The following is a 13,047-nucleotide window of genomic DNA, read 5'->3' as shown; positions in this document are numbered from 1 at the left end:
AGTTCCACCATAGGTGAACATATATCCAGTTTGTGACTTGGCGTTTTGTGGGTCTGATAGATATCCAGCATCTGCATATCCGATGAGGGTGGCATCTTGCCTTGATTGATAAAACAAACCAAGATCTTTTGTTCCTCGTAGATATCGTAGTAAGTGTCTTACTCCTTTCCAGTGTCTCTTCGTTGGTGCGTTGCTAAACCTGGCTAACAAATTCACAGAAAAAGCTATGTCTGGTCTAGTATTGTTAGCTAGATACATTAGAGCCCCAATTGCACTTAGATATGGTACTTCAGGACCAAGGACATCCTCGTTTTCCTCTCGAGGTCTAAATGGATCATATTTCATAGTCAAAGACCGAACAATCATCGGGGTGTTTGTTGGGGTCGCTTTGTCCATGAAAAAACGTTTTAACACTCTTTCGGTGTAGTTAGACTGATGGACGAAAATACCATTATTTAAGTGCTCAATTTGCAATCCAAGGCAAAATTTAGTTTGTCCAAGGTCTTTCATCTCAAATTCTTTCATCAAGTATTTTGCAGTTCTTTCAAGTTCATTTGGGGTTCCAATGATATTCAAGTCATCAACATAAACTGCAACAATTGCAAACCCTGATTGTGATCTCTTAATGAAAACACAAGGACTGATTTGATTATTCTTGAACCCTTCTTTCATAAGGTATTCACTAAGACGATTATACCACATCCTCCCAGACTGTTTCAATCCATAAAGTGACCTTTTTAATTTTATGGAAAGTAAATGTCTAGGCTTGTGGTTTTCTGGTAATTTTAGTCCATCTGGGACTTTCATATAAATATCTGTATCGAGTGACCCATATAAATATGCGGTTACTACATCCATTAATCGCATCTTTAGTCCTTCTGAGACTGTCAAGCTTACCAAAAATCTTAACGTAATTGCATCAACTACGGGAGAATATGTCTCCTCATAATCAATCCCTGGAATTTGAGAAAAACCTTGGGCTACAAGTCTTGCCTTGTATCTTACAATTTCATTTTTCTCATTTCGTTTTCTCACAAATACCCACTTGTATCCAACTGGCTTTACACCTTCTGGTGTAAGGGTTATTTTTCCAAACACTTCTCGTTTTTCGAGTGACTTTAACTCTGTTTGCATTGCCTCTTTCCATTTTGGCCAATCATGCCTGCAACGACATTCTTCCACTGTTCTTGGTTCACTATCATTTTCGTCAGATGCCATTTCAATTGCAATGGAATATGCAAATATTTCATTTACGATAACATCATTTCTATTCCAATAATTCCTGGTAGAAACAAAATTTATTGAAGTTTCATTGTTATCGATGTTATGGTCATCTTGTTCATCCCCTTTCGGATTATCATCTTTTTCTCTATTCTTATCTGTACTTTGTCTTTCTTGACCTTCTGTAAGGGGAATATTGTCGATCTCATCAGGTCTTTTTAATTTTCTTGGTTTAGAGTCTTTTGAACCAAGTGGTCTTCCACGCTTTCGGCGTGCTAGAGATTCATTTTCAATGATCTTATCACCAGAAGGAATTTCAATTCGTGCAGGGGCATTTTCAGCTGGTATATGTGATTTTGTCACTTTCTTTGCATCTATAAATGCATCAGGCAGCTGATTTGCAATGCTTTGTAAATGAACAATTTTCTGAACTTCTTGTTCACACATATTTGTTCGTGGATCAAACATTGACAATTGTGTTGCATTCCAAATGATTTCTATTTCTTTCTTTCGTGGGTCCACTTTCTCTCCCCCTAAGGCTGGGAATACTGTCTCATTGAAATGACAGTCGGCAAATCTGGCCGTAAATAAATCACCGGTCATTGGTTCAAGATATTTAATTATGGAGGGTGATTCAAACCCAACATAAATTCCCAGCCTTCTTTGTGGACCCATCTTTGTTCGTTGGGGTGGAGCAATAGGAACATACACCGCACAACCAAAAATTTTTAGATGTGAGATATTAGGTTCTCGACCAAAAACTAATTGTAGTGGTGAGAACTTATGATAAGCAGTTGGTCTCAACCTAATTAGAGTTGCCGCATGTATTATGGCATGACCCCAAGCAGATGAAGGCAATTTTGATCTCATCAATAATGGCCTTGCAATCAATTGTAGTCTCTTAATTAATGACTCAGCAAGTCCATTTTGTGTATGAACATGAGCTACAGGATGTTCTACAACAATTCCAATCGACATACAATAATCATTAAATGTTTGGGATGTAAATTCCCCTGCATTGTCAAGCCTTATTCTTTTTATTGTATGGTCTGGAAATTGTGCTCTTAGTTTAATAATTTGAGCAAGGAGTTTTGCAAAAGCAACATTTCTACTGGATAAGAGACTTACATGTGACCATCGAGTTGAGGCATCAATTAATACCATAAAATATCGGAATGGTCCACATGCAGGATTAATTGGTCCACAAATGTCTCCTTGAATCCTCTCTAAAAATGTTGGAGATTCAGTAGCAATTTTGTTCATAGATGGTCTTATTATTAATTTGCCAAGTGAACATGCAGAGCATGTTAATTCATCTGATCGAGGGATTTTAACATTCCTAATTGAATGTCCTACTGAATTTGCTATAATCTTGTGCATCATTCCTGTACCAGGATGACCCAAACGATCATGCCATAAATTTAGCAGATTCTTATTATCTAACTTCTGGTTAGATATCAAATTTATTTCAACTGGTCGTATATCTATATGATATAACCCTGAAGAATATGCTGGCAATTTCTCATACACATGTTTCTTGCCATGTTTTTCTGCCGTGAGGCATAAATATTCTTTTTGATCCACTATCATTGTTTCTAAATGAAAACCATTTTGACGCACATCTTTAAAACTTATAAGATTTCTTCGAGATTTACTCGAATATAAAGCGTCAATAATGATTAATTTTGTTCCATTTGGGAGTATTATGCAAGCTTTTCCAGAACCTTCTATTAGCTTGGCTGACCCAGAAATGGTATTAACATTTGCTTGAAATAATTTTAACTTTAAAAAATATTTTCTATCCTTCAGAATAGTGTGTGTTGTTCCACTGTCCAAAAGGCATTGAAATTTGGAACCAACTTCGGGCAGATCCATATCTTCATAAAATAATAAGTATAAGATTAGTTTAAGATAATTAAACTGGACGTACTTTATTAATAATGAATAATTAAGAGTACATAACTTGAACATGAAAAAAAAACATACAAGAAAAGTACATAATGAAAACATAATACATATCATAGTAATTGATGAATTATCTAAACATGATTATTCTCTCCAAAGATAAATTCACCACTAGCTTCACCATTGTCTATGTGGAAATCAGACACATCAAGGCTAATTCCAGGGACATTTTCTTCATTAACATAATTTGTTTCGGCATGTTTTTCTTTCCCTTTAATGGAAGCCTGGTATAGTCCTACCAGATGTTTGGCCATACGACAAGTACGTCCCCAATGTCCAGTCATGCCACATCTATAACATGTGTCTTTTCCTTTTGTGGTGGCTTGATTTTTGTTTCCTTGTTGATGCCCCCTTTGAGTGTTGTTTCTAGGGGGAAATTGGCCTCTACCACGGCCATAACCACGTCCACGGCCACGTCCGCGGAAATTTCCACGACCTCTGCCACGGTTATTATATTTTCCACGTCCACCTCTATGAGCAACATTTGTCTCGGGTGGATTTGAGCTTTCTACAGCATTTGTTTCATTGAATGCTTGAGACCCAGTTGGTCTTAGGTTGTGATTCTTCAACAGAAGATCATTATTCTTTTCAGCAACCAATAATGTAGAAATAAGCTCAGAATATTTTGCAAAGCCTCTTTCACGGTATTGCTGTTGCAATACAATGTTGTTAGCATGGAATGTAGAGAGTGTTTTCTCTATCATTTGTACTTCAGTGACTGGTTGATCACAATATCTCAATATTGATACGATTTTATATAATGATGAATTATAATCACTGACAGATTTAAAGTCCTGAAATCTCAGGTTTGTCCACTCAAATTGTGCTGAAGGAAGGAGTACCCTTTTATGGTGGTCATATCTTCCTTTCAAGCTATCCCATAGTTCTCTGGGATTTTCCACCATTAAATACTCAGTTTTCAAACTGTTATGTAAATGATGCCTTAAGAGAACTATAGCTTTTGCTTTCTCTTGATCAGTTGGAACTTTAACTTGAGCAGGGGCATCTTTTTCGTTTCCTGGGATGGTAATTTCTTTGATTGTATGTTCCAATCCCTGAGCCTTCAAATTCATTTGGGCATCAACTGTCCATTCAAGATAATTATGTCCAGACAAGTCTAATACGTCAAATTGTCTTTTCATCAAGTCTCCCATTTTAACTACAATCAAATAGGTAATTATTATTAAGCCAATTAAGCAAGTGATAATTAAAGTAATCAAATTGTAATCATAATAATAATCCATTTAAAACATATTTGCTTCTCCCCCTTGGGTTATTATTATGATTTACATAAAGTTAAGCTAAAATTAAACATGATAATTACGTTAGTTAAACAATGACAACAACAATAATAACAATAACAATGATAATAATAACAATAACAATAAATACTACTACTATCACTACATCACCGACAACGACAACAACAACAATAATAATAATAATAATAATAATAATAATAATAATAATAATAATATTAATGACATACATTAATGATAAGACAAAAGAAATATTTATTATAACAAAATGCACTTATAATCTACCTAGAAGACAAAAAAAACTTGAAGTACTACGGAGATTACATGCATGAATTCTCTTTGTCGAAAAACCGAGCGCTACTTATGTAAAATGATGAAAATCATCATTGCCATTAATAAAACTACTAGGGCCATAATTAAAACTAAATATAGTTTTAATTTCCTTAAATCTTCTTCGAAAGTAAAGGGGTGTGGTGGTTGTCGGTTGTCGACGGGGAACATGGTGTATGACCGGTGTAAATGGAGGAAGAAGAAGAGGAGATAATTTGGGTAAAGTTTAAGGAGGGGATAAGGTTTGTATGGTGAAATAAGGGGGTGTAATCCGCCTTTTATAGGGGGGTAAATTATCCGTTTCAGCTTTACACTACTGTAAAAATATCATACAATGTTCTAGTAGACTGGTAAAATAATCGTAATCAAACTATTAATATTTACAAACGTAAATAAGTATCACACTGGGATGCAAGCCGTAGTGGTCCGAGAACCCTAATCTATTCATGAGGTCAAGGGTTCGAAAACTGAAAGAAACATAAAAGTGTGTAATCTAAAAAATTAAATAAATATAAAGGCTGCATCATTTTTTTTCATTTTAGTAATTATGCACAAGTAAGTAAGTATAAACATGATTTGTGTGACCATGAAATTTACTCTATTAACATGCATACAACAAATATTTCCACATGCAAAAGTAATTATATATTACTTTCTATAACCATGCATGAGAGTTACCAAACTAAGTATCATAAATAAGGTATGTATTGATATCCTCATTTTTAATCAACATGGCTAATAATGTGGAGTAATTTTGTGGAGAAATATATTGTGAGTTTCTGGTATAGAGGATCCCATATGGGCAACTATAGAGCATACTCCTCAAAATATATTTTGTGAAGGAAATTGAATCTTTGTAAAAATTGGATAATCGGTATAAGTATACCTGATTGAAGATGGTGCTGATAACGTGTTATGAAATATATAGAAATTAGAGGATTAAGAGAAGAAGGTAATAAGAGAAGTATTACTACTTTTATGTATTACTCTTGGTAATATTTTTGTGCATCATACAAGTGAAATTACATGGCTATTTATAGTAGTAAGAACCACTATTACATTGTGGGCTATAACCTTAGAGGGTGGCAATTAGGGTTGGCTACTACATTAAATGCAATGAAGAATTGGAGTGTGGACATTCACACCTTGACTAATTTAATTAACTCTTAACAAAAACTAATTAGGTTGACAAAGATTCCTCTATTCTTTTCTACTTGAAGTTGGGGTGAAGTGCATCTATATTGAAGTATGTATGGCAAGTTTTCACATGCTTTTAACCTTTTTTATTATTTTTATTTTTATAATGCGGGGAAAAAAATTATTATGAGGCCTTTTACACGAGTTTTTTTTTTTTTTTTTAAACAATGGCTCTTGAAACCAAATTAAATTTCCTACTTTTAATTATGTACTTATAATTAATTCTACATTATAATTTCCTTTCCAAACAATAGAATTCTACATAATAAAACTTTTTATATTAGAAGTAATTTTTATTTCAAATATGTACTCTATATTTATAGTGTAACTTTTGGGTGTTTTAGTTTAATAATCAGGAATGATATTCCGTATGACAAAGTATATACAAATAATAAAGATATTTCACACTTGTAAGCATCAATGTTTTTGATAACTACAATGGGTAAGAATAAATCTGAATCTTATTTTGATAATTTATGGTGCACTAAAAACAGATGTATGAAATATCTCAAGTTTTTATATCTGCATCAAAATATACCTTGCACTATTAGTAAGAAAATTTCGAATATCATTTGGCCAAGCCACAATTTTTTTTGTAGGAGACCAAGCCACTTAGCCACACATTAATTGTTATGGAAAATTATTAGAAAATATTCTTCACAGACCTTATCATGGGGTTCATCCAATCAAAATTCAAGCAAGTTGCTTTTAGTTGTCACCCTTTCTACTAATTGCCCTTACCACTTTTCTTTATCCAAACTTTTTGTTTGATCATTTTTATTCTATTTTTCTTCGTTCTTTTCACCCTAAAGTTCTTAAAATATCATAAAAATTTATTTTTTTTTGTAATATTTTGAAGATTTTTAACAGTTAATATTAAGAACATTATCGCCCAAATCTACTTCTCCTAGTAGCTTCTTAGAGAACGACTGTTCATCCAGTAATTGTGATAGAGTATAAAACATATTCCTGGGCCTCAACCATTAGCTTAAGCTTTTGGTTGAGTTGGTCCACTAACATGGTATCAGAGCTAGCGTGACACAAAGGTCACGGGTTCGAATCTCATCCGCCCCTCCTTCAAAGTGGAATTGATTCGCACCAGGTATGATTGGGCCTGTGTTGCATCCACATTTCAAGCCCAAAGAGTCTTTCATGTGAGGGGGAGTGATAGAGTATAAAACATATTCCTGGGCCTCAACCATGTTGAGCCCATGAACAACCCACATGTGAACATTCTTCTTGTCCCACACTAAAAGCACTAAACACTAAAAGGGGGAGTGTAGGGGTAATGAAATCCCACATTGAAAGAATTCAAGAGTTACCACCACAATATAAGGCTAAGGTGCTACTCTCCTCATTGCCATATGGTTTTGAGGTGGAACCTCCTTGGTCTTGTAAGTGGTGGACTTGCACTCTCCCGTGACGGGTGCGGCCCAGACCCGTTTTTAACATGGTATCAGAGCCAGGCCCACGATCTCACGATTGGGGCCTTAATGGCTAAGGTATATTGGGCCAAAACACTATGGACCCCTCACATGTGAGGGGGAGTGTTGAGCCCATGAACAACCCACATGTGAGCATTCTTCTTGTCCCACACTAAAAACACTAAACACTAAAATTAAAGGGGGAGTGTAGTGGTAATGAAATCCCACATTGAAAGAATTCAAGAGTTACCACCACCCGTATTTAACAAATTGTGATAGTAATGTTAATAATCGTAACATAATAAGCTAAAAGACAATAGCTTAAATCATGATCATTTTATATGTATGTATTACAACTTGATATTATTCGTAATTTAAGGTTGCAATTTGTAATATGTTTGAATTTTATAACAAGAAAAACTTGGCTTCTTATGATTTGTAATTTTGTTTGGTATATTGGTTGATTTTGCTGACTAAATTTAGTCGTGGGAATAGTTTAAAATGCTTGTATTATATTTCCACATGAATTTGACAACCTGTCTCCCAACATATTTACCTAAAATGTATACATTTGAAATTAAATACTTCGTATATAGATTTTTTGTCCACTATATCTAAATATTCAAGTTCTCTTAAAAAAAATCACATATTTTTTTTTAAAAAAATTGAGTGTACGACAACTATAGTACATATGTTGTAAAATTGTCTTAAAATGATCAACAATTACCCGGCCTTAAAATGAATAAAAGCTATCGAATACATACGAATTAAAGTTATCTATGCTTCATTAGTTAAATAACAATTTTAATTGAATGAAAATAAAATAATCTTAGTGATTGAAGTAATTATATTATCCTTATAAAATTTAATCATTTATTTACATTAAAATCATACGAAGTATTATGTTTAAAGCTACCACCAAAAAACAAAAAGTTACTCCAAATTGGCTATAAATTACCCTAATTATGCGTTTGATGTACACTAATAATATTATTGTAAACCAGATGTATATATACAAAAAATATTGTAAAATAATCTGGTCACAAATGATGATATTCTTAGTGGTTTCAAATAGTGGATATAAAATAGTATGCAATTGTACATTTAAATATTTGATGAGAGTATGAGATCAAGGTGCAAATAATCAGCTTAATTTCATGGCCATCATTTCGCCCAATTGATGTTATTATACAGAATAAATGTAACATATTACGTAGTATAATAGATTAATAGTAGAACTAATAAATAAGTTTTGAAAAAAAAAAAAACGAAATGTTGAGATGTAAATAGAAAATGTTCAAATCTTAAAATTAAAATTCACCAAATTGAATTTTTGGGATGATCATGAAGAAGTATGAAGTAGATTATAGCTCAAGTTGTCAAGTAGATGTTAAAATTTCTCTGAGTTAACATGGTGCATGGAAAAGAAGTGCATGGAAAAGTAGATAAAGTCTGGCTTAACAAATACAGTACTACATAGATTTTAACTAATCTGTTGATTAGTTTAACGGCTTGTTCTCATTGACTGAACTGAACTGAACTGAGTTGAGCTGAACTGAACTGAACTAAATATTTTATAATAGAAGGAAATTAGGAGTTGAACTGAAATGAATTGAATTTCAACGTATTAGAACAGACCCTAACTAGCTCCAAAAAAGTAATATAAATAAATAAATAGAACCTTAGCTAAAAAAATTTGACTTTTGAGGCAACTATACAAAAACATTTAAGCTAAAAAACAATTAATTGCAATTAAAATTTAAAAGTTTGGTAACACAAAGCCAATTACCAAACAATACAGTTACAATTTACAAAGATAGACTATCTTACGTTAGTTGATCCATTGTAGATTTTGTTACATTTTTATATGATTTAATTTTTGTAAAAAAAAACAATATATATGAAGTATTTGAATTTACTTTGTTAATATAACTAGACCCACATTTTCTTCAAAGAGCTATCTCCACTTTTGAGGTACATAAATGTGACAAACATTCCAGATGCTTATCCAACACTATAATATTCTTGCCTTCTTATTCCTGTTGTCCTAATCCATCAACCACCAAAATAATTAAATTAAATTTAGTAATAACAATTTTAAATAGATTCCTTCTCCTTTAATCCTCTATATATAACTAACCTTAGCTTGCCATACTTGTTATCCCACATTTTTCCTACAATCCTACAATCCTACTACTTACTACACAATAGAAACAAGCATAATTAATCTCATGGAAAACTCGAAAAAAACACAAGTTTTAACATTGTCTCTTATAGCAACTCTACTCTCATTAACTCCACTTTTATCGTCCTCATTTAGATCAACCTATCTTTACTTCATTATCAATGTTCTTATTGTTATTCTTTGTGCCGAGGCTGGAATCCTCTCCTCGTCCTCATCTTCATCCTCGTCCTCATCCTCATCCTCGATGTCTTCTTTGACATCGGACAAATGCCTAGAAGGGGACAAGAAGAGCACGTCGTCTAATATTATTGTCACGGCTACAAATACAAGTTGTGTTTCTTCAAAATCCATCGTCGAAAACTCAATACCCGAGAAGATCATTGTTTGTGCTGATGATGTTAAGAAGATGATCAAGAAGTGCCCTTCAAGTCCTAGTATATTCTTCATAGAGTCAGGCAACGAAAGCGAAGCCGAAGTTGAAGAGGAGGAGGAAAAAGAAGAAGAAGTGTATGATGAGGAGGAAGAGTTGTTTGTGAAAGCGGAGAATTTCATTGGAAACTTCTATAAACAGTTGAAGATGCAAAGGGAAGAGTCTTGGAATAGGATTCATGGGTTTCATAATAATGGGTTAATAGTTAATTAGCTAGTTAGTCTTTTTTTTATTATATAATTATTTATTTTTTTACATTTAGATGTTACTTAAGGATAAGAGTTCAATAATTTATTTATTACTTGTAGTGTGTTAGGACTTAGGAGGTATTGTCATACTCTAAAATTGACCTCTAAATCAAAAATTTGATGTCTACTCGTTATGTACAAATTACTAATGCAAGATTTTATGTCGTTTCAATATATTTCTCTAGCGTTAATGATATTCTACATTCAAATAATTGTCTTATATGCCTTTTGCACAAATTAAGAAGATGAATTTAAAAAAAAAAAAAAAAGATATTGCAATTTAGTGGATTATAGGTTAATGTTTAAAATAAAAATTAAATAAATAAAAAAAGGGAATTTGATTGGTTATAAATAAATTAAAATAACATGAATAATTGTGATGTTTATTGGTTGACTAGATAGCGACTTAAAATGGACATTTAGGACCTGTTTTGATTTACTAAACTGAACTAAATAGAGCTGAAATGAATTGTTTATGAGAGAAGGAAATTAGGAACTGAATTAAACTGAGCTAAACTGAACTGAAATTAAACTGAAGAGAACATACCCTTAGTTATTGACAATATGTTTAGATTAAATGATCCTTTTATATAGTCATTTAGAGGTGGAGGGAGTAGTATTCATTCTGTATGTTGAACCTAAATGTAACCATTACACAATTCAAAGAAAACTTATACAAAGAACGTACTCCTATATACAAAATATAATTCTTAACTTTATTGGTGCAACAAGTTGTAATGGTGGTTGATAAATTGGAAGTAAAGTTATTCGAAATATTTATGTAATAACTAAATTTGGATGAACACACTATAGGTCATAACTCATAATAACTTTTATCAAAACATGATTATACCTATTAAATAATGTAATAACTTGAGTTGATTAGAGCAAATAAATAATCAAAACAAAATTGTGTGAATTGTGTGGTAAAGGCTGTACGTGCATACTTATTTAAGTTATAAATAATTCATTGAGAAGCAACAAATTTTTTAGTTGGGTGAACCTTGGAAGCGATAGATATTTATGGGTTCAAGAGAGTAAGAGACAGATCAAAACGCAAAGGCCAAGATAGATCACAATGCAATCAGACACACCACACATTCAATTGTGCATGTGTGGGCACCCTTGTGCCAAGTTCTTGGTGCAACGTGCAACCGGCCCAGTTGCGGAAAATATAGCAGGGAGGGGTGAATGAAGTAGTAAACATGACGCATCATGATGGGGGGTACACTAAGGGCTACAAAGGATCCGAGTCAAACCTAATTTTAGTCAGTTCGAGCTAAGTTTGATAAGGAATAATATCTGTGTTCGAGCTATCTCGAGCTTTTAAAATTCTTGTTCGAGATAAGAAATATTAGTGTTTGAGCTAAGGATTTGGCTTGTTCGAGGTTTGTTCACGAACATGCTTGGTGGTATTTTGAATTTTAACTCGAGCTTGAATGAGCTTAAAATCAAGCTTAATTAGGTAAATGAGCCCTATTTTTTCATTAAAAAATGATTTCTTGTAAGTTTAATGTATTTACTTAATTTTATATGAAAAGTTACCATTCTTTCAAAAAAAAAAATAATAATAATAATAATAAAATAAAGTAAAGGTAATGCCAGATTCATGCCAATAAAGAATGAAATAATTTATAATTTTTACAAATATATATGTATGAGCAAAAGATATATAAATATACAAAAGTAATTTTAATATATTAGAAATTTTCAAGATTGAGCGAGGTTTAACCAATTACAATCGAGCGTGAACAAACTTATAAACGAACTTAAACGATTTCCTCAAGAGCATGCATTATCGAGTTGAACATGATGTTGTTCGAGCTTTATTCATTTATTTTACAAGCTTAAGACTTTCGTTCAAACTCATTTGTTACTTAACAAATGAGTTTTGACCGAGTTTGTTTGTGAACGTATAGGCTCATTTACACCCCTAGGACCCTAGGTACACTACACTTATGTATATCCGATGTGGGGACAGTACAGTTTTATGAACTTAAAATCTTCAAATGTATGTAGTTCTTAGAGAGTATCTTGTATCTACCATCTAGTGGGAATTTTCATAATTGTGTATGGAAAAGTTTCAATTTAGTTAAGATGGTTAAAGTTACATTGTAATAAATTTTACATTCTTTAGAGTCTAAGCTTATTGTTGAATTGTAACTGACTTTTCATTTTCATCTCCTCCAAAAACCCCGTGAAGAGCTAGCTACGTACTTCAAAATTTTTATTGTACATGCTCCTACAATAATCTTAAATTACCTACTTGGCCGCCACTAAAATTTTTAAACAAACTCTTTTTCACCCTTTTTTTAAGAAGTAAGGAGAACAGTTTTATCAAGCCGGAATTAATCATTGGTCAATCAGTCCCGATTTAGGGCTAGGTCCTTGAGAGTGTGGTATGGGTAAGGAATTTCTACCATACCAACTCAGGTCAAAAGTATCACTTATAGAGTTTTGATCCTCATTACCAGAAAAAACCTCATGATTTTAATAAATTTATTATGATGTTGGATAAACCTTTAAGATTCAAAAAGCCTAATTGGCAAGTTGAAAAGTTAAAGAACGTATAAGAAATACTAATTTATAGAAGAATGTCGACACAAAATATAAATGATGTTAAGCAAATCGTAAATATAAAAGTGTCAACTTTGCTATCAAATGTGCTTAAAGAAATCATATAGATTCAATATGAATTAGCTATACAAGAAAAAAGAGCAAGGATTAGTTACATGTTGATGTTGACCATATATACTTTTTGTATTTTCAAAAGTTTGACTTTATAGTC

This window comes from Chenopodium album, chromosome 4 (assembly GCF_948465745.1).
Source record: "Chenopodium album chromosome 4, dcCheAlbu1.1, whole genome shotgun sequence".
NCBI lineage: Eukaryota > Viridiplantae > Streptophyta > Magnoliopsida > Caryophyllales > Amaranthaceae > Chenopodium > Chenopodium album.
This window is presented reverse-complemented; position numbering follows the sequence as displayed.